The sequence below is a fragment of the Cherax quadricarinatus genome, chromosome 60 (assembly GCF_038502225.1).
Source record: "Cherax quadricarinatus isolate ZL_2023a chromosome 60, ASM3850222v1, whole genome shotgun sequence".
Taxonomy (NCBI): Eukaryota; Metazoa; Arthropoda; class Malacostraca; order Decapoda; family Parastacidae; genus Cherax; species Cherax quadricarinatus.
The window spans coordinates 16,777,886-16,803,896 of NC_091351.1; positions in this window are offsets into that span (position 1 = coordinate 16,777,886).

The window sequence follows — 26,011 nt, forward strand, 5'->3', positions numbered from 1 at the left end:
AGTTTTAGTCTGTATGGTATACAGACATATCTAGACAGTTTAGTGACGTAGTCCATTTGTCTGAAAGTTTTATATGGGTGTATTGTAACAGTATAGAGCTTGTTATTGTGTTCTAAGCTGTATTCTTTTCTGTTTATTTGTATGTTGGGATATGTTCAGCTGTATTGTTAGGGATAAGTATGTAGATTATCTAGTCAGATTATGATGTTAGGTTTTGGTTTTTTGATTAATGTGAAGGATGGGATTTAACTGATATAACTTCTTTGTATATTTTATGTTCAAGTGTATTGAACCTTTGTCAGATGTCATTTATATGTACAATTTATATATATGCAAGGTTTTGTATATATGTCAATTCATGACCCTGTGACATGTAATTTTGTTTTTAGTTATGTTCTTGATGTAAGTTTTTGTTGTAATATCTTGCGAGCATGTAAGTACAATCCGTTTGTCAGTTAATTTGATTAGGTTCCATACTGTTTCTTTATTTTTATGTTAAACTGTATTGGTTTTAAATAAAATATAAAAAAAAAAAAAATGAATGCTGGGAAGCAGTTGAACAGTCTTGGGCCCCTGACACTTGTGTTGTCTCTTATCGTGCCAGAGGCACCCTGCTTTTCATTTGGGGGATGCTGCATCGTCTGCCGAGTCTTGCTTTCGTAGGGAGTGAATTTTTAGTGAAGACCATCATGATAGTCAAAATAATGAGTGCAATGTATTGATAGATACTGGATGTGAAGATGACTCGGTTGTCGATAATGGCATATGTATCACTGGTGTTCATAATTTCAGTCATAATGATGAGGGAAGTGGTACATGTGATGATAGTGATGAATGTAATACAAGTGGAGAGGTAAGTGCGAGAGATAGTGTCAACTTCCATACATTCACAGACAAAGAGCGCCGTGACCATTGTAAACAAAGACTCCCACGAGGCCTCTGTGAAAATTTGTCTGGACTGCCTCCATGTGAGTTGTCTACCCTAGCAAGCTCTGTTGACACCGAGCCCTGAGGCTGGTACCTCAGCCTCACAAGTGGCTTATAGGACAGATTTTCATAAATGACTGATGTTGCAAGAAATCTCGCCTGCATGCACGTATAAAGGACAAACTTACTTGGTGTTCATTCGTCTCAGCCTTTGAGTAGAGAGGACGTGTGCTACTACTGCCCCCTATAGTTGACCGGTTGCAGTTTCATTTTCTCAATATGGCACTGGCGGGTAGACGCCACGTCAATACTGTGTGTATTGAGTTGACCCGTGGGGCCGTGCCTGCGATAATCTGTGATACCTATGGTATTGCCAACTAGGACTTGTGCGGTGTGGCAATGAATGGCATGTCGAGGATCTTTGTGAAGTTCTGCTTGGCTCATGTTTACAAGGCAGTGGTTCACAAGTTCCAGGAGGTTAATCTAGTGGTTAACCATGCAGTGTCAATGAAGCTACATGATGTCTCCTGCTGTTACACATGGGTAAAGGTCAGAAACGTGCCCTTTGAGGCTGATGTGTCTGACATTTGAGCTGCATTGGATAATTATGGCACCACACACATGGCAACAGCAGGGAAGTGGTCTGATGGCCCATATGCAGGGATACCAGAGGGAATGTTTTCTGTAAAGATGACATTACGACACCCAATGTCTTCTTACGTGATCTTGCAAGACTTCAGGGCTCAGGTATTGGTGTCATATGCAGGGCAACGCCGCACTTGCAGGTTGTGCGGCACATATGACCATATGGCGGTACAGTGTGAACGACGACGAGGTGCCAAGGTTGGGCAACAAAGCACGGACGTTGGGGAGGAAGGTGCAGGGCAAGATGTGCCTGGTGCACTGGTGCTACCATCAGGATTGTCTTGGAGCGAAGAGGTTGAGAGGTCTATGGAGACAGCGTGTGCCACACTCTCGGGAGTGTCGCCTTCTTTGGAGGTGGAACCAGTAGTGGGCCCGGCTCTGCAAGATGTGCATAACAACAACATCGAGGAATCCATTGCCTCCATGCTGGATGAATTATTTATGGAGAGGAGCATGAGTCCGGCGACGGACCCCCCCTAGACCTGGAACCTGCTGCAAAGGTGGACGTTGGACACAAAGAGCAGCTGGTCGTGGGCGTCCCCAGGGCCAGATTAAGAAGTCTCCGGGCCCTAGGCTATTCAGATTGGCGGGGCCCCTTTGAGTTACAGGTAAGCGAAGCGACCCCTTCCAGCTTGGGGGGGGGGGGGTCGGTGTGAGCCTGTTTAAGGTCTAATTAAATACATTCTGGCTATTTAGATTAAATTTAATAGGGAAAGTACATCAAGACACCCAAAACCATTTACCAACAGCCATTATAACTATCTTGTTAAATCATGCATTTTAAAGAGAATAAACTCAAGACAGCATAGTATTAATAGATTAGGCTATTAAAGTAGTGACATCATGTACCTATTATATTCAGCATAACCACTACAGCACTATTATTCCCTTTATAAATCACTGACCATTATTGTTATCATTGCATCATGCATAAGACTATCAAATCATATAAACTCAAGAAAGTAAAGAATTGTTTATATTCACAGGCACTTCTTAAATAAACTTTTTTCTGGATTTCATATTGGCAAAATCATCAATTATATTCTGAAAATCAATATTTCTTGTTAGATCAGACTCAATGGTCAACAAGGCTAGGTTACACAATTTGTCTTGGCTCATTGTTGAACGGAGCTGGTTTTTCACTCTTTTCAAAACAGAAACTGAACGTTCTCCTTCACAGTTAGTAGCTGGAAGTGTTAGGTAAAGGCGATACACTATGTCAACATTAGGGAACGTTTCTGAGATACCTGCATTTCTTAGATGTTTCAAAGCAGCTGAGGGTGCACATTTTTCAGGTGGAGCTTTAATCTGATTCACATACCCAGAAAAATGAACTATTTCTTCAACAAATGTGTCCTGAACATCTGCTGAAAGGTGTTGTTGCAACTTTAATGCAGCTTCTCTTAATTCTGCATCTGGCATAGTAGTAATTTTGAACAGAAATCCAAACTTGTCATTGAGATTCTGGTAGATTTCTTTTCTTTTCACCAATTCTGTAATCAGTGAATCCAGAATGACGAAGTATGTAGCTGTCTTACATTTCTGCCTTGGTAACAACACAATTTCATTGTCTGGCTCTTCAAAATTGCGTTTCCTCTTCCTTGACCGCTGATGATCAGACCGGTAACTGTAGTCTTTCACCAGCAGTTTAGCTTTCTCTTCAAACATTTCAAAAGCTTCATCATTGCGAAGTGAGCTTACAAATCTTATTTCATTATTTATTTTTGTTTTGATTAATTTTTAAAAATCAATTTTGCTCTCCAAACACTTGAACTTTTTAGGTAAGGACCCCTTTGCACTTGCACCATGTGCTGCGCAGTCTTGGATGAGCCCCTGAACCCCTTGGACCGCGGGGCCCCCAAATGCGCGGGGCCCTAGGCAAATGCCTAGTTTGCCTATGCGGTACCTGATGCCTTGCTGAAACATATGGTGGAGGTGGAATTCCACCATGACTGCACTGTGGATGACGACATGCAGGTGGAAAGTGTAAACATGACTCACAAAATCGTAATGACACGATTGCATTTGTGGTCACAGTGGTGCCTATGCTAACCTTCCTGCGATGTAGAAATATACCTAGTTGGACGAATCTTATTGTGGCTAGCTGGCCCAGTGGCTAACGTGACAGTCTGGAGTTTTGAGGCTCTCTGATCGTGGGTTCTATCCCCGCCCGTGGTATGGTTTGGAAAGTGTAACGCCGAAGTGTTCTGTAGCGCTTTCAGACTCGGAGGAAGTGCTGACGCCAGCCCAGCGATCAGGAAAAAAAACCTGGGTGGATGTGGCACAGAGAGGGCCCTATGGACCTAAAGTTCAAGGGTTGGTCAAGAGTGCTTCGAAAGGGGGGGGGTGAAAAAGGTGGAAACGAAAAATCTGGTGAGAAAAATTCAGTATCGAGAGGAAAACCCCCACTGACCAATTTAAGTGCCTGACAATAAATATTAATGGTTTGAGGACTGTACGAAAGCGTGTATGGTTCCATGAATTATTGGTGCATAATGTTGATGTTGTGTTCATACAGGAACACAATCATAAAATAGGCAGTGAGTTGCCGATAGATGGGTATGATGTGTATGTGGAAAATTCTATATGGTTGAAAGGTGGCATTGCCATCATGATCAGGAAGACTAGCCCATTTGTTGTGAGACATTGCGAGGGTGGGAAGGGGAGGGTAAAAAGGGTGGAAGGTCTATGGGGCAAGGAGAGGGCAGCTTTTGTGTGCATGTACGGACCTGCAGAGAATGATGGGCATGTAAAAACTAACTTTGTGAAGGAGGTATTAATTTACTATTTGCGGTCACTCCCTGAAGTGGCAGTCATAGGAGGGGATTGGAATTACATGATCCGGCATAGGGATGTTGAACCCCAGGGAAGTGGACACTTTTCTGGGGTATTGGGGGATTTATTGTTTGGGGTGGGATTAATGGACGTGGCGGGTGGGGGTGAGGTTGAGCATACCATTGTACATCGCAGGTACATGGCACAACTTGATAGAGTGTATGTGCCGCGTACTGTCGCAGTCAAGAGTGTGCATATCGTAGATGTGGTGTTTTCCGATCAGAGGTGTTCTCGTGGACTTAGGGTGCGAGGGATTACTAGAAGGAGTCGCAGTTACTGGAAATTGAATGTTAAATTGATGAAAGGGGATGAGAGCAGCCAATCCTTCCTGACTTTGTGGGAGGATTTGTGGGCAGGGGCACCTGGGGATGATGACTTGGTTCGGTGGTGGGATATGGTGGCTAAGACACGTATCCAGAATTATTATGTTCGGTGTGGGCGGGAAAATAATCAAATGTTGTACGGGCTTCAGGGGTATTTTGAAGGACAGTTATGTGATTGTTATATGGGTGATGGTCCATGATACCCTGTAGAGGAAATTGAGGATTTAAAGGAACGTATACGGGGCTTGCATAATGATTGTTTTGATGGTCAGTCTTGACTTTCGATGCTATGTCATTTTCATATTGTCGCTGAGCCTCCCTTCTTATCTGTGCATATTCGTTTCTGACTCTTCGGCTAATCTCTTTATTTTCCTGAGTTCTCTGTCTTCTGTACCTTTTCCATTCTCTAGTACACCTAGGTTTTGCCTCCCTACACCTTTGGGTGAACCAAGGACTCGTTCTGTTCTTCCCATTATTTCTGTTTCCCTTGGGAACAAACCTCTCCTCTGCCTCCTTGCATTTTGTTGCCACATAGTCCACCATTTCTTGTAGTGGTTTTCCTGTCACTTCCCTCTCCCACTGAATGTCTTGAAGGAAGTTCCTCATGCCTGGGTAGTTCCCCCTTTTGTAGTTTGGTTTTTCCCAACCTATTCCTGCTACTCTCTCCACTTGGAGCTCAACTATGTAGTCGAAGCACAGAACCACGTGATCATTAGCTCCCAGGGGCCTTTCATACATGATATCCTCGATGTCCGAACTACTCAAGGTGAATACAAGGTCCAGTCTTGCTGGTTCATCCTCTACTCTCTCTCTGGTAGTGTCTCTAACATGTTGATGCATGAGGTTTTCCAGTACCACATCCATCATCTTGGCTCTCCATGTTTTGGGACCCCCATGGGGCTCCAGGTTTTCCCAGTCAATCTCCTTGTGATTGAAATCACCCATAACTAGTAACTTTGCTCCTCCCATGTGTGCTCTCCTGGCTACCTCGGCTAGTGTGTCGACCATTGCTCTGTTGCTCTCATCGTATTCTTCTCTTGGCCTCCTGCAGTTCTGTGGTGGGTTGTACATTACTGCAATTATTACCTTATGTCCCTCAGACTGGATTGTTCCTACTAACAAGTCCCTTTTGCCCGTGCCATCCATTCCTTCCATTTTCTCAAACCCCCACTGGCTTTTAATGAGCAGTGCAACTCCTCCTCCCCCTCTCGTCCCTCTGTCTTTCCTGTGGATTTGATATCCAGATGGAAAGATTGAATCTGTTATTATTCTGGTGAGTTTTGTTTCTGTGAGTGCTATTATGTCTGGGGATGTCTCCTTGATTCTTTCATGCCACTCCTCATACTTATTTGTTATTCCATCTGCATTTGTATACCACACCTTTAACTTCTTTTCTAAGACTGTGGTCTGGGAGGTATATTGGGGTTGGGGAAGTGGGAGACCTGATAAGGAACTATGGGTGGTAGCTGTGGGGGTGGAGTTTGTAATGCAGTGGGTGGGGGCATTGGATGTGGCATCGGTGTTTTGGTTTAGAGTGTTTGGTTGCACTGGGGTTGACCTGGTTGGGAGGCTTCTATAGGAAGTTGTGAGGGAGGCTGTATTTGATCTTCTTCCTGGGTCTAGGATCTCCTGTCTGTCTTCTCTATCCCCTCTCTTTCCTCCTGTCGCCTTTGTACCATCTCTCTTAGTTTGTGCCTTTCTTCTTATGTTCTGTCACGGTCGAGATACACCTTCCTGTATTCCGGCATGCCCCTTAATCGTGCTTTCTCCTGCAGGATCCTGTTCCAAGTCGATTCTGCCTTGAAGGTCACTTTCACTGGCCGGGTTCTTTTTTTTACAAACCCCCCTATTCTCCGAAAATTTTCCAGCTGGGTCATGTCGTCTTCTCCTATTGCTTTTATGATACTTTCAATTGCTTTTTTTTTCCCTTGTTTTCTTGCTTCATATGTTTCCCCTTCAACTTCCTGGAGCCTATACACAAAAACTGACCTCACCCTTTCATTCTCCCACTGCATATCCTTGTGTATCCCCTCATTCAATTTGATTTCCTCCATTGCAGCTTTCCTTTCTTCAGTTTCACTAGCTAATGTGCTTGGGCTCAGTGGCCTGTCATTTTCCCTTCTCGGCTTTCCCTGGGCTCTGCTGTGGTCTGTTAGGGCCTCCACATATAGCTTAGCTCTTTCATTTACTACAGTCTCCTCTGATAGAGCTTCTACATGCAGTTTTGCTCCTTCTTTCCCTACATTCCCATTATTTGTGACTGAGGTAGTAGTCTCTGATGTCAATCCCAAAATGTTCTTTAGTTCTTTAGGCTGTTTCAGATTTTTCAGTTCCTCTTCTAAACTCTGTATCCTAGCCTCTGCTGCTTTGACTTGCACCTCCCACTTCCTGCTTTCCATATCTATCCTCTCTTCCATTCTCATGCTAAGTTCTTCTAGTTTCTTTTCCCATTCATGTTCCCTTTTTATGAGCTCTGCTGCCCAATCTTCCTTTGCAGCTTATTCCTCCTGTCCCTTGGTTTTTCTTCCTGTTCTCTGTCAACCCATTTTTGTTTTATCCTGATTGCCTCAGAGTGGGAAACCTATGTAACTCTGTGTGTTAGGTTAGTAGTGTGTATGTCAGAGTGTGGGGGGGAAGGTAGAGGAGGAACTGTGGCTATGTGGGGGAGGAGTTGGGAGGGGAATTTAGGGGGGAATATGGGGAGTGGGAAGGAGGGAGAAGCGAGTGGGAGAGGGAGAGGGGGAAGGAGGCGAGAGGTGGGGAGGGGGAGGGTGAAAGAGGGAGGGGTAGGATCAGGGAAAGGAGTGAGATGTCGGTGGGGAGGGGGGAGTGTATGTGTGAGTCTGGATATGTGTGTGTGTGTGTGTGTGTGAGTGTGTGTGTGTGTGTGTGTGTGTGTGTGTGTGTGTGTGTGTGTGTGTGTGTGTGTGTGTGTGTGTGTGTGCATGTGTGTGTGTTTGTGTGTGTGTGTGTGTGTGTGTGTGTGTGTGTGTGTGTGTGTGTGTGTGTGTGTGTGTGTGTGTGTGTGTGTGTGTGTGTGTGTGTGTGAAATTATGTGTGAAATTATGTGTGAAATTATGTGCGGGTTTATTATGTGTCTGAAAAGTAGGTGCTTGTGCATTGGAGTGTAATGTGGAGTCTCAGTGGTCACTTGTGACCACAGCCTCTTGTGACCTGACCCCCACCCTCCTGGGACTTGACCCACACCTACTTACAATGTTGCCCTTAAAAGCTTGTCCTGCCACCTAGCTTATAGTAAGTTACTCGCCTTGTTCAATGAATTACCAATTGCTATTCCTTATTGAATACTTGAGTGCCTGTTCTTTATCGTGCCATGAGAGACCATTCACAATCAGCTTGGCGGTTAATTGGAACCCTGGAACACCCACACAACCACTCATAGGTGAATACAGTATACTTGCAATGCAGCTGTAGCAGCCTGTAGATTGTCCAGCTCGATGTGACGTCCTGGCGTAGATCCACCTCAATTTCTTCTCGCTAATAATGTACCCTATTCACTGTATTTCTCTCACTGGACACACAATTGTTTCACTTTATTATCTTTCTTGGGCGATATGTGACAACGTCGCCTTACCACCCACACTAGCCTGCCTGCTCTGACTGCGCCACCACCGTTTACTTTCTAGATCACTTACAAAATTATGGCTCTCCCCACACTTATGTTGCTCAGGCAGATTGTAAATCGCTTCTAGGATTGTTCACTACCCTAAAACACTTTGCAACCCTTGCAGAACACTCGGGTAGCCCTCAAAAACACTTATATTCGCGGAGCACGGAAGGCGTGACTCGCGAGCTCGATGTCCTTACTGTGTGTGTGTGTGTGTGTGTATGTTGGTACGCTCGTACTCACCTAGTTGTACTCACCTAGATGAAATTGCAGGGGTCGAGTCCAAGCTCCTGGCCCCGCCTCTTCACTGGTCGCTACTAGTCACTCTTCCTGTACCGTGAGCTTTATCATACCTCTGCTTAAAGCTATGTATGGAACCCACCTCCAATACTTCGCTTCCCAAACTATTCCACTTCCTGACTACTCTGTGGCTGAAGAAATACTTCCTAACATCCCTGTGATTCATCTGTGTCTTCGACTTCCAACTGTGTCCCCTTGATACTGTGTCCAATCCATGGAACATCCTGTCTTTGTCCACCTTGTCAATTCCTCTCAGTATTTTGTATGTTGTTATCATGTCCCCCCTATCTCTCCTGTCCTCCAGTGTCGTCAGGTTGATTTCCCTTAACTTCTCCTCGTAGGACATGCCTCTTAGCTCTGGGACTAGTCTTGTTGCAAACCTTTGCACGTGTGTATGTGTATGTGCGTGTGCTCTTGTGTGTGTGTGTGTGCGCGCGCGTGCTCATGTGGGCGCATGACCCACTTAATATTTGTATTTATAACTCATTACAATTGTGACCAGGTGTGGACGTGTCAGTGGCTCATTACTTTGTAATTTGTTCATGATTGTAACCATGTATAAGAGTGAGGCTGATTCATTACCTTTGTAACTTGCCATGATTGTGACCAGATCTACCTGGAGTTCATTACCTTTGTAACTAGTTCAGCTATCATAACTTTGAGATCCAGTCCCTGGACCAATTATGTACCTCTATAATATTTTGACTACCACCCACAGGATGGGTATGTTGTGAATAATAAACATATTAAAGTGAAAGTCTTGCTTTCGTAGGGAGTGAATTTTGTGTGCATATTTGGTACGAATCCCTCTAGGATTTTCCAAGTGTATATAATCATGTATCTCTCCTGCCTGCATTCCAGGGAATACAAGTCGAAGAGCTTCAACCATTCCCAGTAATTTAGATGTTTTATCGCACTTATGTGTACCGTGAAGGTTCTCTGCACATTTTCCAGGTCAGTAATTTCACCTGCCTAGAAAGGTGCTGTTAGTGTGCAGCAATATTCCAGCCTAGATAGAACAAGCGACCTGAAGAGTGTCATCATGGGCTTGGCATCCCTGGTTTTGAAGGTTCTCATTATCCATCCTGTCATTTTTCTAGCAGATGCGATTGATACAATGTTATGATCTTTGAAAGTGAGACCCTCTGACATAATCACTCCCAGGTCCTTTACATTAGGTTCTCGCTCTATTGTGTGGTTGGAATTTGTTTTATATTCTAACATTATGTTAATTTCCTCACGTTTTTCATATCGGAGTAATTGAAATTTCTCACCATTGAACTTCATATTGTTTTCTGCGGCCCATTTAAAGATTTGGTTGATGTCCACCTGGAGCCTTGAAGTGTCTTTGATGCAAATTTGGGTGTCATCTGCAAAGGAAGACAAGGTGCTGTGGCTTACATCCCTGTCTGTCACATATGAGAACGAGGAACAGGATGGGGCGAGTACTGTCCATTGTGGTAGGCCTGTGGCTTGGTGGCAAACGCTCTCGCTTCACACAGTCAGTGTCCGGGTTCGATTCCCGGCGAGGGTTGGAACATTAGGCATGTTTCCTTATACCGGTTGTCTATGTTCACACGTCAGTATAAAATGGGTATCTGGGTGTTATTCGACTGGTGTGGGTCACATCCCAGGACAAAATTGACCTACTTTGCCCGAAATGTTCTGCATAACAAGCAGCTTTCTATATAGTAGTATGTCATTGATGTCAGCTAGGACTGTATACCTTGTACATGTACTTGTAGCAATAAAGATATTATTGTGATTATTATTATTATTATTATTATTATTATTATTATTATTATTATCATTATTATTATTATTATTATTATTATATTAGAGCTTTTCACAGTATCCGCCTCATACTATGTCTACTTTTACTCTTTGTGTTCTGTTTGTTAAACAATTGAAGATCCATCTACCAACATTTCCTGTTATTCCTTTATCACGCATTGTATGCACTATTATACCATGGTTACGCTTGTCGAAGGCTTCCAAAAAGTCTGTGTATACTACATCAGCATTTTGTTTGTCTTCTAGAGCATCCAGGACCTTGTCATAGTGGTCCAGTAGTTGGGACAGGCAGGAGCGACCTGCTCTAAACCCATGTTGCCCTGGGTTGTGTAACTGATGGGTATCTAGATGAGTGTCAGTCTTGCTTCTCAGAACCCTTTCAAAGATTTTTATGATGTGGGATGTTAGTGCTATTAGTCTATAGTTCTTAGTTATTGCTTTACTGCCACCTTTGTGGAATGGGGCTACGCCTGTTGTTTTTAGCGACTGTGGGATGACCCCTGTGTCCATGCCCTCTCTCCAAAGAATGCTAGAAGCACGTGTTAGGGTTTCTTGCAGTTTTTGATGATCACGGAGTTCCACGAGTCTGGCACTGGGGCAGAATGCAGGGTCACGTCATTTATCGCCTTTTCGAAGTCATGTGGTGTTAGGATAATATCACAAAAGTTTGAATCTACCAAATTCTGAGTCTCGGCCATAAAAATATAATTTAGGTCTTCCACTCAGTCTGCTTAGCGGCTCGTTAAAAACTGAGTTATATTGGGACTTGAATAGCTCACTCATTTCTTTGCTATCATCTTTGTAAGACCCATTTCGTCTAAGTAGGGGCCCAATATTGGATGTTGCTCTCGACTTGGATTTGGCATAAGAAAAGAAATATTTTGGGTTTCTTTGAAATTCATTTATGGCTTTTAGCTCCTCCTGCATTTCTTGTCTCCTATAAGATTCCTTTAGCTTAAGCTCGATATTTGCTAATTTTCTGACCAGTGCCTTCCTTTGTATTACAGATATATTGGCCTCTTTTAGCTGTTCTGTGATTCTTCGCCTTCACCTGTATAGGGAGCGCCTCTCTCTTTCTATTTTACATCTTCTCCTCCTGCCTTGAGCATTGTTGCGAATAAGAATTTTTTTTAAAGAACTTCAGAATGTGGCCTGTTACCATTTATTTCTTATGCAACAAGATTTTTGGATCCGAGTTCTTTAAAGGTCTTTTAGAGTCTAGGGGAAATAATTTCAACTGGGAAACTCCATAGAATAATATTCAAATTTATTAAAGTATTTAAATACAATACTTTATCTTCTCTTTGTAGTTAATTTAACTTAATACTTTGTACAATAAATTTACCATATACATTTAGTTCAAAATCATGGAAATGTCATATTAATAAGGAAGTTTAATTATTCTTCCTGTATCTAAGTCCTCATTAATATTTACGTCTTTTTCTTAACAAGACTGTAAACTCAAAATACAAAAGGTACAAGATTTAACAAGACCTTTGAATCTGGCCGTATAGTATCTCTATGGATTACTGGACTGACCAAGAATATAAATGTGGAAAATTTTTTGATTTTCCGAAACTATAGTGCCTAATAGGTGTTTAATGTGTCTATATGGGTCAAAAATGTATTTGAAAATAAGAGTAGAACCAAGAGTTCCCTTTGCGCATGCGCGGATGTGCGGGGGGGGGGAGGCGCGGATTGTTTTGAATATGGTGAAGAAGCTGAGAAAGCATGGAACCACGAAATTGACATTCACGGCGGCCTAAGGATTAATATAGGCCTCATTTCATAATAAGAAGTGTCGTAACTGTTCCTGGTGGAGAGTGAGGGAACGTGATTTACGGGACCACGGTAATAGAGTGGTAAAAAGTGTGATAAGAGTAGGACCGGGTGGCAGGTGCACGGCCAGGGTGTGTCCAGGGGACATACCCGTGTGTTAATCCTCGCTCATCGGCCTCAGATCTTAATGGAGTAACCTCTAATTTGTATAATAGTTATGAGACGTTAAATCGTCTTGTGAATGGTAATGTAATCAGTGATAATAACATTGAGTTAAGAGAATGCGGGATGTGAAATAGAGCGCCTTGCTCCGAGTGAACGTGTGACTCTCGTACCGGGGATAATGGAGATTTATGGAATCACGACTTCTAACCGGGACAAACCGACGGATACCTCGTCCTGCCGGAATGAGAACCGTGTCGGTGTAGCAGGACATCGAAACTGAGATGGTGAATGGAAGAAATAAGGAGTATCAATCACCCACAGTTAAGTAACCCTTCTAGTTATAACAAACTTATGCTGGCCAGTTGTGTTATGTTGTAATTAGATAGGTTATGAGTGATCCAACTACATCAAGTGACCACCAGAGAACATCTGGTAAGTGGTGGGATTATGTATAAATGTTTTCCTTGATGGATGTATCCAGGTGTATCCTACCCCCCTCCCCTTCATTCAGCTAAACTAATATAATCTATACAGTCCACAATTAATTAGTAGCACCGTACTTGTGGGTGCTACCCAATCCATACTGGTCTCGGATAGATATGGATAAGATTGTGAGGTCGAGGGGACCACTTGGTGCGACCAGGGGTGGTTAAGTTTTCTCACATGTCTACACGGGGTGACTACGGTAAACAATATGATTGTCTCCCAATGAGATTACTGGTATGTATATAATGTTGAGGTACATACAGGTAAGCACCCTAGAAAATTTTCCATATCTGCCCGTTGGTCCTTCGAGAACCGGATGCAATCAGTGAAAAAATTAATTGAATTAATTACTTAATAACTAAGTGACTGATTGAAGGAAGTGGGTGTAGGGTGCACAAGTTTAATCGATCGTGTGATGGATGACAATTAGCCCAATTAATTGCTAGCACATGGGTGGCTAGGATTTATACAAGAGTAAAGTGCAAGAATTACTCTTATAAGGTGCCTACTTAAGTTGTATAATCAGTGATTAATAATTCTCTAACCATGACTGGATCTAATGGAGTTAATGTGGCTGACAAGTCCGTGAATTTTAGAGTAATGAAAGCATCATTACAGGCTATTAAAAGCCATGTGACGAAGGCATTTGATTTAGTGAATCAAAGAACCGTGAACCCTAATGAATTAAAGTTATATTTAGATGCTTTAGAGAGTAGATTTGATTGGTACAAATTGTGGTTTAAAGACTGTGAAAGAGATCTGCTGGAGAATTGTGCAGATGGAATGGAAATGAATGTTTTAATTAATCAACATTACGAATTGGAAGAAAAACTGTCTTGTAAAAGTAAGGCTTTGAATAAATTAAAGGGTGTAAGCCAGGCAGTTGATCAACCTATTAATGCAAAGGGTGGGTTTGCCAAAACCTCCATAGTACGGTCTGGAGGAAATCAGACTAGGTCGGCAGGAATTAATTGTTCAATTGCAGACCAGCCAGCCAAACAGTTCTAAGGATATAACACATAATGACGCTGAAGTATCTGTCAAGTCTCAAAAGGGAAAATTAATCCCAGTGGTAATAATCATAGTTAAGAGTTAAATAGGCACATATCAAGTCAGGAATCAGTAATAGTGGTTCCTCACATCAAGGTAAGAGGAATAAGTACCTCGGTAAGTGTAACCCAGTTAATAAGAGGTCAGGCAAGGAAAAGAGAGACTGCCTCTTCTGCCAGGGTACTCATTTCACTAAAAATTGTAATGCCTGTAATTCATGGGATATTAAAGTGGAAAGAATGAAAGAACTTGACAGATTTATCAGATGTCTAGACAATCATAATGTAAAGGATTGTCATACCAAATTGAACAGTTGCTATCAATGCAACAAGGGAAAGCACCATACAGTTATGTGCAGGGTTGTATGTGATTCTTATAATAATGGTGACAATAATGATAATGTTAATAACCCTGACACTACAGTGACTGATGTAAAGGTTGCAGCTAATGGCAATAATGATGGCCTAGCTGAGGTAGCCTTGCCGGTGTTGGATGTAAAAATTCAGGATAAAGGGCATAAATCCAAAACCATACGGCGTCACTCTCCTCAACACTGGTACGGGCCATGTAATATATGGCAGACTACCGCCTAGTAATAATGACTAGAGGAAGTAGTGAATACGGTCACGGTGTCTTACTCATGAAAGGTCAACCCAGTACAAGTATTCTTCTATCGAGAATGATGTTGAACCAGTCTAATTTGTGGGAGCTGGACAGCATAGGGATTAATGTAAATGAGGAAAGTCCAAATGATTCCTTTACTCAGGAACAATACCTGAAGGATGTTAAATGTGAATCTGGACATTACTGGGTACGACTTCCGTGGAAGCTTGACCGTCCAGAATTACCTACTAATTATAGGATGGCGTATGGACAGTTAAAGGGCCCAGCTCTGCGAACTGAGCAAGACACCAAAATTGTTGACTGCTTATAATGATATAATTAATAAGCAGTTAAATAATAAATTGTTCTTACTTCAGGCGACGATAAATGCACACCTTAAGTGCACAGGCGGTCCACTGAGCGAAGTAATTGGGTAAATAATCTTATGTGGACAATTTCCGGGTGTGACGTCAACTGAAGAGGAACTAATGAGGATATGTGAAGGGGTTAATGAAATAATGAAGAAATTGGCTGGGACTGACTTGGGATACTGAGAGACTTGTTATTGTTAAAGTCTCAAAATTCCAGTATGCCCAATAAATTAATCCAGGGAGCATAGGCTTATGCCCCTGAGAGAATGGAACACTAATTAGTCCATTTTGAGGGTTCAATAAATATGGATGGCCATGGAGCTGGTGCCTATATGCAGTAGGGTGCTGGGACTGACTTGGGATACTGAGAGAGACTTGTTATTGGTAAAGTCTCAAAATTCCAGTATGCCCAATAACTTAATCCAGGGAGCATAGGCTTATGCCCCTGAGAGAATGGAACACTAATTAGTCCATTTTGAGGGATCAATAAATATGGATGGCCATGGAGTTGGTGCCTATATGCAGTAATGTGCTGGGGCTGACTTGGGATACTGAGAGACTTGTTATTGTTAAAGTCTCAAAATTCCAGTATGCCCAATAAATTAATCCAGGGAGCATAGGCTTATGCCCCTGAGAGAATGGAACACTAATTAGTCCATTTGAGGGTTCAATAAATATAGATGGCCATGGAGTTGGTGCCTATATGCAGTAATGTGCTGGGGCTGACTTGGGATACTGAGAGACTTGTTATTGTTAAAGTCTCAAAATTCCAGTATGCCCAATAAATTAATCCAGGGAGCATAGGCTTATGCCCCTGAGAGAATGGAACACTAATTAGTCCATTTGAGGGTTCAATAAATATGGATGGCCATGGAGTTGGTGCCTATATGCAGTAATGTGCTGGGGCTGACTTGGGATACTGAGAGAGACTTGTTATTGTTAAAGTCTCATAATTCCAGTATGCCCAATAAATTAATCCAGGGAGCATAGGCTTATGCCCCTGAGAGGATGGAACACTAATTAGTCCATTTTGAGGGTTCAATAAATATGGGTGGCCAGTGAAGATGGGAAAATTGTACTCCACATTATGTAAGTCGTCTAGCAACGACCTCCGCCCGGCCGCAGTGTGGAAAATTTTTTGATTTTCCGAAACTATAGTGCCTAATAGGTGTTTAATGTGTCTATATGGGTCAAAAATGTATTTGAAAATAAGAGTAGAACCAAGAGTTCCCTTTGTGCATGCGCGGATGTGCGGGGGGGGAGGCGCGGATTGTTTTGAATGTGGTGAAGAAGCTGAGAAAGCATGGAACCACGAAATTGACATTCACGGCGGCCTAAGGATTAATATAGGCCTCATTTCATAATAAGAAGTGTCGTAACTGTTCCTGGTGGAGAGTGAGGGAACGTGATTTACGGGACCACGGTAATAGAGTGGTAAAAAGTGTGATAAGAGTAGGACCGGGTGGCAGGTGCACGGCCAGGGTGTGTCCAGGGGACATACCCGTGTGTTAATCCTCGCTCATCGGCCTCAGATCTTAATGGAGTAACCTCTAATTTGTATAATAGTTATGAGACGTTAAATCGTCTTGTGAATGGTAATGTAATCAGTGATAATAACATTGAGTTAAGAGAATGCGGGATGTGAAATAGAGCGCCTTGCTCCTAGTGAACGTGTGACTCTCATACCGGGGATAATGGAGATTTATGGAATCACGACTTCTAACTGGGACAAACCGACGGATACCTCGTCCTGCCGGAATGAGAACCATGTCGGTGTAGCAGGACATCGAAACTGAGATGGTGAATGGAAGAAATAAGGAGTATCAATCACCCACAGTTAAGTAACCCTTCTAGTTATAACAAACTTATGCTGGCCAGTTGTGTTATGTTGTAATTAGATAGGTTATGAGTGATCCAACTACATCAAGTGACCACCAGAGAACATCTGGTAAGTGGTGGGATTATGTATAAATGTTTTCCTTGATGGATGTATCCAGGTGTATCCTACCCCCCTCCCCTTCATTCAGCTAAACTAATATAATCTATACAGTCCACAATTAATTAGTAGCACCGTACTTGTGGGTGCTACCCAATCCATACTGGTCTCGGATAGATATGGATAAGATTGTGAGGTCGAGGGGACCACTTGGTGCGACCAGGGGTGGTTAAGTTTTCTCACATGTCTACACGGGGTGACTACGGTAAACAATATGATTGTCTCCCAATGAGATTACTGGTATGTATATAATGTTGAGGTACATACAGGTAAGCACCCTAGAAAATTTTCCATAATAAATATCAAAAGAGTCTTTCAGAGTAATGAGGAACAAAGTGAGTCAGCTCTAGAGTCCAATTCTCAAAACCATTCAACTGTACACCGTAAGAGCCAATATACGATCAGTTGTCAGGGCTAGAGCTGGGAGCAGACTGACTACTTGCCAGTCTGTTGACGTGTCGTCAGGTTGCATCAGCTGACCCACGTCAGCCAGCCGGACATAAACAATTGAACAATTCACCGGATGGTTCCGAGACTTAAACTCTATATACACAAGAAATCCTACCTAACCATAATAGTAAAACAATAGTGATAATTACAAAATAGTGATAATAACGATAATAGTGATAATAACAATAATAGTGATAATAACAATAATAGTGATAATACCATGGTATTTTTCATATATTAACAGATAATAATATAACGCCGAAAGTCTCTATTTTAGCTATAAACGGGGACTTTCGCGCTATAATATTAAGTGATGAACATATGCTCTTACAATATTTAAATAACACAGGATGACCAATTTCAAAGATATAACCCCCCCCCCCCCCGTACGACAATAGGTCGCAGTAGGGAGTTTGCAAGCGTCCTTGGTAATATCTCCTTTATAGTAAGCGTCCTCTTGGTAAATAAGGCAAGTAGTACGACGGAAGAATGGAGAAGCAAGAACTTGAACAGCATGGTTATTTGCCAGAGGATGAGCTTTTGGAACAATGGCCAGAAGAACTATCTGGAGTGGCTTCCATCACAATTCGAGAATAGGAGTCTCGGACATGACTGTCAGGGTCATCCATGTGTACTTAATACTTTGTCCCATCAACGAAACGGCTTTCATAGTCATACTGTCAATATAAAAGAAAATTATTAACAAAAATATATAATATACATATAAATTAGGCTCTAAGAGTACTCATTTCTTAACTTTACATTTTAAGGTATGCATTTTTTTTTCAAGGGCGAGAAAGGGCATCAGCAATTATGTTAAGGGATCCACTTAAGTGTTGAATACTAATCAGATAAGGTTGGATCCTCAGAGCCCACCTGAGGATTCGGGTGTTCTTTGATTTCATAGAATTAATATAAATTAAAGGGTTGTGATCAGAAAATACCATAATTTTATGGGGGGGAGGTTCCCAGATAAATGTCAAAATGTTCCAAAGATATTACTAGGGCAAGAGCTTCTTTCTCTACAGTGGTGTAATTCTTTTGGTGACGTTTTAACTTTGAAGAAAAATAAGATATAGGATGCAAAATATCAGTAGGGGGGTATTTCTGAAGTAACACCGCCCCCACAGCATAACCGCTGGCATTGATGTGTAAATAGAAGGGTTGATTAAAGTCAGGACTTTTCAATACAGGTGACGAAGAAAGCAACCGCTTCAACAGATTAAAAGCTATCTCACAATCTTTCGTCCAGCAAAACTTCATCTTACTACTGGTTAACTCAGTAAGAGGAGATGCAACCTGAGAAAAATTAGGACAGAAACGTCGATAATAACCAGTCATTCCAAGGAACCTCTGTATAGACTTGCTATCATGAGGGATAGGAAACTTGGCAATGGCTCTAACTTTTACATCAACAGGACGTACCTCGCCCTGACCTATACAAAAACCAAGGTATTTAATCTTGGCTTGTCCAAACTGACACTTGGCTAAATTTATGGTGAAGTTGTACTTTTCTAACTTCTTAAATAAGGTTTCCAGGCGAATTAAATGTTGCTCCCACTCATTGCTATATATAACAAGATCATCTAGATATGCATCCACTCCTAAATCATTGGTCAGCAGGTTCATCAGGCGCTGAAAGGTAGAGGCCACGTTACACAATCCGAAGGGCATAACACGATAATTGAATAATCCTCCTTGTATAGTAAATGTGGATATTTCTTGGGCACGCTGGGTAAGCGGCACTTGGTAATAGCCCCTTAATAAATCCAGGCGGGTGACATAGGCGGCTCCTGATACTCTGTCTATTAGATCATCAATACGGGGTAGTGGGAAACCAGCTCTCACCAAAGTAATAAAAAAAGCCAAACAACTATACTACTCCAGTAGATTCACAGACACTAGAGGAGATATAAAAAAGACCTGGAAAACACTCTCTCAGATTCTAGGGACCCACAAACTGAGAAAAACCAAGAATATTGTCCTAACTAAACCTAATGAAACACCACTACATCCCACTGACACAGCTAACAAGATAAACGACTTCTTCTCAAACATAGGATCTAATCTCGCCAGTAAAATCCCACATACCAATGCCCATGCCGGGGACTACCTAGATGGAAATTTCCCTAATTCCTTCTATCTTGCACCAACTGAGCCCACGGAAGTCATTGAGATCATAAAGTCACTTAAAAATAACTCGGGGAATCTGTCTCATGTCCCACCATTACTGTACAAGCGAGCGGCCCATGTCCTTTCGCATGCTATTTCATTACTTTTTAACAAGTCAATAGAGACTAGCACCTTCCCGAAACTACTCAAGATGGCAAAGGTTACACCAATACATAAAGGTGGTGACCCTACAGACTTAAACAACTATAGGCCAATATCTAACTTACCATTGCTATCCAAAATCTTTGAGAAACTCGTGCACAGGAGACTGTATTCATTTATAACGGCTCAAAACATACTCAACCCCTGCCAGTTTGGATTCAGGAAAAATAAAAGCACTAATGATGCAATCATAAAAATGCTAGATCTGCTTTACACAGCATTGGAAAATAAGGAATATCCACTAGGAATTTTTATTGACCTAAGAAAAGCTTTTGACACAGTAAACCACGAAATCCTACTCCACAAACTTGACCACTACGGTATAAGAGGCCATGCGCTTGCTTATTTCAAATCTTACATTACTAATAGGTATCAGTACGTCACCATTAAAGACACAGCATCAGCAACACGGCCACTTGATACTGGAGTTCCCCAGGGAAGTGTCCTTGGTCCCCTGCTCTTCCTCATATACATCAATGGCCTTCCAAACGTATCCCAACACCTGAAACCCATTCTCTTTGCTGATGACACGACTTATGTCATCTCTCACCTTAATCTTGCCACCCTCAACACCATTGTGAATGAGGAGCTGATTAAAATATCGACTTGGATGACAGCCAATAAACTTACGCTTAACACTGACAAAACTTACTATATTATGTTTGGTAGCAGAGCAGGAGATGCACAAATTAACATTAAGATTGACAACACTCTAATTACCAGAAATAATGGGGGAAAATTCCTAGGCTTATACCTTGACAACAACCTGAATTTCAGCACCCATATCCAGCATATAGCCAAAAAAGTATCCAAAACGGTTGGGATCCTCTCCAAGATACGATACTACGTGCCGCAAAATGCCCTTCTCACACTATACCACTCACTTATTTATCCATACCTCACCTATGCTATTTGTGCTTGGGGATCAACTGCAGCAACACACCTAAAGCCAATAATAACCCAACAAAAAGCTGCAGTAAGAATAATCACTAAATCCCATCCCTGGCAGCACACCCCCCCCCCCACTATTCAAAGATCTAAACTTACTCCCAGTTCAGTACATCCACACTTACTACTGTGCAATCTATATCTACAGGGCCTTAAACTCTAATATCAACCTTGACCTAAAACGCTTTCTTGATAGTTGTGACAGAACCCACAGGCATAACACCAGAAACAAACATCTCTACGACATTCCCCATGTCCGACTAAACCTTTACAAAAATTCAATGTATGTCAAAGGCCCTAAAATCTGGAATACCCTACCTGAGAACTCTAGAACTGCAGACACATTCATCACTTTCAAAACTACCATTAGAAAACATCTTATCTCCCTGATACACCCCGTCAACTAACTACACGAATACCACCTGGTGGTTCACACTTACACTCGCTCACTCATTTGACCATAAACAGAAATATTAATCTCAGTCTTAAAATAATGAATCCTGTGATACTCCAATACTGAAACTATATACTGTGCCAAAACAAAAGCATTCACATTGCTAAACTCACAAACTAGTATTTAGTCACTTAGCCATAATACCAACTTACCTCATAATTTGTAATATTTTACAATTAAGAATAAAACTAAGTATGCCCGAAATGCCTAGCCATGCTAAGCGTTCTAGTGGTACACTCTGTAATCACAATTTTACTACATGTAAACCAAACAATAACCAAATTTCTGTAAACTCAGCATTGTAATCCTTATAGAGAATAAACTTTGAATTTGAATTTGAATCTGGTACCATGAGAGCATTAACCTTACAATAATCAGTGCACATTCTAGAAGTTCCATCAGGCTTGGGAACTAATATACAGGGTGAGTCCCACGGACTTTTACTCCGTTCTATGAGTCCATGGGACACCAAAAATTCTACTTCTTTGTTTAATGTTTCCTGTTTGAGTGGACTTGCCCTATAAGGTGACTGTTTGCAAGGCTTTGCTCCTTGTACATCTATGTCGTGAATTCCCAATGTACAACACCTAACGTAATATCAAGTCTTTGATATCTTTTGCTTTCTACAAATCAAGGTCCATAAGAAAGGTATCGAGAGATTGCAATGTCTCTGAATTTTTTAAACGTACTTCTATCGCTTTAGAGATGCTGGGCAGACTTACATTTTCAGTTTCAGCTAAAGGAAGAACTGTCGAAACTGGTACGATACTAGGGTGGTAAGCCTTAAGTTGGTTTATGTGATAAGTACGTTTGGCTTTTCTCTTTCCTGGAGTTTGTAGTACATAATCTACCTCATTGAGCCGCTCAATCACTTCCAAAGGACCTTCGTATCTAGGTTGCAGAGCGTGTCCAGGTAAGAATTTCTGTGGCATCACACTGTCACCTGGTTTGAAGAAACGAGAGTGTGTGTGTTTGTCATAACAATGCTTCATCTTGGATTGGGCCTTAGCTAAGTTTTTAGAGGCTAATTCCCTCAGTTGTGACAAACGCTTTTGCATTAGAGTTGGAGTTGTTTTAAGCGAGGGTTCGGATTTTCCGGTCCATGAATCTTTTAGTACGGCGAGGGAGCCGCGTACTTGGTGTCCGTAAATTAATTCAAATGGACTGAACCCAGTGCTTTCTTGTTCGCTTTCCCTTAAGGCGAACAAGAGGAATGGTATTCCTTCGTCCCAATCTCTGGAAAATTGCTCGCAGTACGCTCTCATCATTGATTTTAATGTTTGATGAAATCGTTCGAGGGCTCCTTGCGACTGAGGGTGATAAGCAACAGAAAATACGGACTTAATTCCGAGGCGAGATAAGGCATCGCGAAACATCTTAGAGGTAAAATTTGAACCTTGATCGGATTGAATTATTCGGGGAATCCCCACCTGTGAGAAATTTTTTTGCAAAGCTCGAACAATGATGCGAGAATTAATTTTTCTCAAAGGGATAGCCTCTGGATATCGAGTAACGACATCCATAATGGTAAACAGATATTGATTCCCTTGTTTAGTCCTGGGTAACGGACCAACACAATCTATTATCAGGCGTGAGAAGGGCTCACCACTGACGGGAATCGGAATGAGGGGAACTGGTGGAGGTGTGTGCGAAGGTTTGCCGGTCACTTGACAGACTTGACAACCTTTTAGATAGCTTTCCACAGTCTCCTTCATTCTGGGCCAATGAAAATGCTTGGCTATTTTGCCCAGCGTTTTCTTTACTCCCAAATGTCCTCCCATGGGACTATGGTGGGCGAAACTAATGGCCAATTCTCTAAAGGTGCTAGGTAGCACTACTAGATGTTTGCTGGTAGCCAGATGATCGTCGGGAGACAAAAGAGACTTTTCCTTTCTCATTAATATACCATTAGCAAGATAGTAACAATGGTCCAGGTCTTGGGCGTCGTCTGCTGTAATAGCTATCTCTCGCAATTTCTCTAGGGATGGATCAAGGAACTGATCCCTTATTAAATCTTCTTTCGATAGCATTTTAATATCAAAATCTTGAAAAGGGCCGATCATAGAATATTTCAGATTTGAAGATCCGGGTTGTAAGGATCGACTGAACAATAAATCGAGACCTAAATATTCGCCTTCACTTAGGACTTCAGTTGATAAAGGATTTTGAGGCGCTCTAGACATTGCTCTAGTTATAACATTGAGAGGAAATAAGGTAGGAGCCTCTTTTCGAGCTTCTATGGCATAGTTAATGTCTGTAGAATTATCAATAACTAGAGGCTCTCGGCTTATACCTGGATAGTCTAGATCATTGCCTATGAGTAAGTCAACGCCCTGAATAGGAAAATTTTCACTGGATATACCTACCGACACAAAGTCAGTATAGGTTGGTGTTTGGATGTATATCCTGTGAAGAGGCACTCTTGTAATGGCGCCTCCATAGGCTTCTAATAAGACATCTAGCTTTGTGCGAGTCATATCACTTACGGGAAGTATGTCCTGCTTCAACAATGTTAAATAACTTCCAGTATCACGGAAGGAATTAATTTCAACTAATTGAGTCTCGTCTATTCCAACTTTCACTTTAGCAAAGTAGGGACTCATAGCTGAGTAAATATCTTTTTCTGAAACAGCTCTAGTATTGAGTCATCTAGAATGACTACTGATTCGTTCTTGTGAACCTTGTTCGGTACTAGGGTTCAGTTTCTTTTGAGTTGTCGATGAAGATATTACCTGAGTTGCTAAATGAAGTCGCTCGTTCCTGGTATCCCTCTCTAGCCAATAACAGTATTTCCTTACATGCCCTTTCTTATTACAATAAGTGCAGTTCAACTCACTGTTATGCCTTAGTGGTTTTGAACTTTTCCTAGAGTTAGATCTAAATTTATTATTAATGGGCGTGGAGGCATCATAGGAAGTCTGGCAAGGATTCTGTATGCGACGCATCTCTGTAGGATTGGATTGTCCTTTCTTAGGGGCATATTTAGTCACTGTTTCCTTACTTTTTGTTTCGCCAATCAATTGTTGAGATTTTTCATAATTATCGGCGAGCGAGGCTGTTTCTAGTATATTTACTATGGGGCAACTAATCAAATACCTATGCAAGTCTTCTGGTAAATTATTATAGAAATCCTCATGCAGGATCAATTGGGAAAGACTTTCCATAGATTTACAGTTAGAAGCTCTACACCATCTCTCAAAAGCGATTTTCTTTTCACGTGCAAAATCTACATACGACTGAATTGGCTGGCGTTTTAATGCTCTAAAAGTTTTTTGATAACTTACTGGGAGGAGATCATAAGCCTTTAGGATAGCCTTCTTAACGGAATCATAATCCACATATTTCTCAAAAGGTAACGTAGCCGTACAACTTTGAGCTTTACCAGACAACGAAGTATGTAATAAGGTTGTCCAGTGTTGTCGGGGCCAGCGCATAGCACGTGCTTGATTCTCAAAGACTTCAAAATAAGTATCTAAATCTCCTTCATTAAACCTTGGAACCATAGATGCAGCTTTTTGTATATTGAAAGAATCATTTGAGGATTCAGTACATCTTTCACTCACATTTCCTTGTTATTGTTGTCTTATATAGCGGAGCGTTTCCCTTTGAAAGTCTTCTTCATTTAATTTACGCTGAGCCTCAATTTGAGCAGTCTGTAAAATAAATAGTCTCTCTAATTTCTCAAACTGACTTTGAGAAATATGCCCCGATGGTATCGAAAATGAGGGAATTGAACTGGCGGTATGTGGATATTCCTTTGGACGTGCACCTTGGTGAGGGCCAGGCTGACCATTAATAGGAATTCCTTCAGTAACGGGCGAATGCCGAACAGCGGCTGCACCCTGCAATACTTCATATCTCGACTGGTAGCTTACTTGAGAAACTAAACTTTCAGAGTCAGAATCTCCTGCTACATGGTTAGAGGCCCCTGGAAACAATTTGTTTCTAATTATTGCCCTTACGGTATTGGTTGTATAATATCTATCGTATGGTACTCCCAATTTACGAGCTATCTGCCAGCACGTTTGAAGTTTCAAGGAGTCCAGCTTTGACAATGTTAAATCTTCAAATAACTCTTTAATGTGATCTTCCATGATCAATATTTTGAGATAAATTCCCAGTATATAACTTTAATATTGTTCTTTTGATCAATGTCTTAGAACAACAGAGATCCCGGACGGGTACCCCATTTGTTGCGAATAAGAAATTTTTTTAAAGAACTTCAGAATGTGGCCTGTTACCATTTATTTCTTATGCAACAAGATTTTTGGATCCGAGTTCTTTAAAGGTCTTTTAGAGTCTAGGGGAAATAATTTCAACTGGGAAAATCCATAGAATAATATTCAAATTTATTAAGGTATTTAAATACAATACTTTATCTTCTCTTTGTAGTTAATTTAACTACTGACTACTTGCCAGTCTGTTGACGTGTCATCAGGTTGGATCAGCTGAGCCACGTCAGCCAGCCGGACATAAACAATTGAACAATTCACCGGATGGTTCCGAGACTTAAACTCTATATACACAAGAAATCCTACCTAACCATAATAGTAAAATAATAGTGATAATTACAAAATAGTGATAATAACGATAATAGTGATAATAACAATAATAGTGATAATACCATGGTATTTTTCATATATTAACAGATAATATAACGCCGAAAGTCTCTATTTTAGCTATAAACGGGGACTTTCGCGCTATAATATTAAGTGATGAACATATGCTCTTACAATATTTAAATAACACAGGATGACCAATTTCAAAGATATAACAAGCATACCTCGAGTGATAGAGTTAATTTTTTCTAGACACAGGTTTGGATCCATGTTACTTAGGATATCTTTCCAGCTTATTTCATTTAGAACCTGGTTGACTTGGCCCCACCTAATGTTTTTGTTACTGAAGATGAATTTGGTGAAG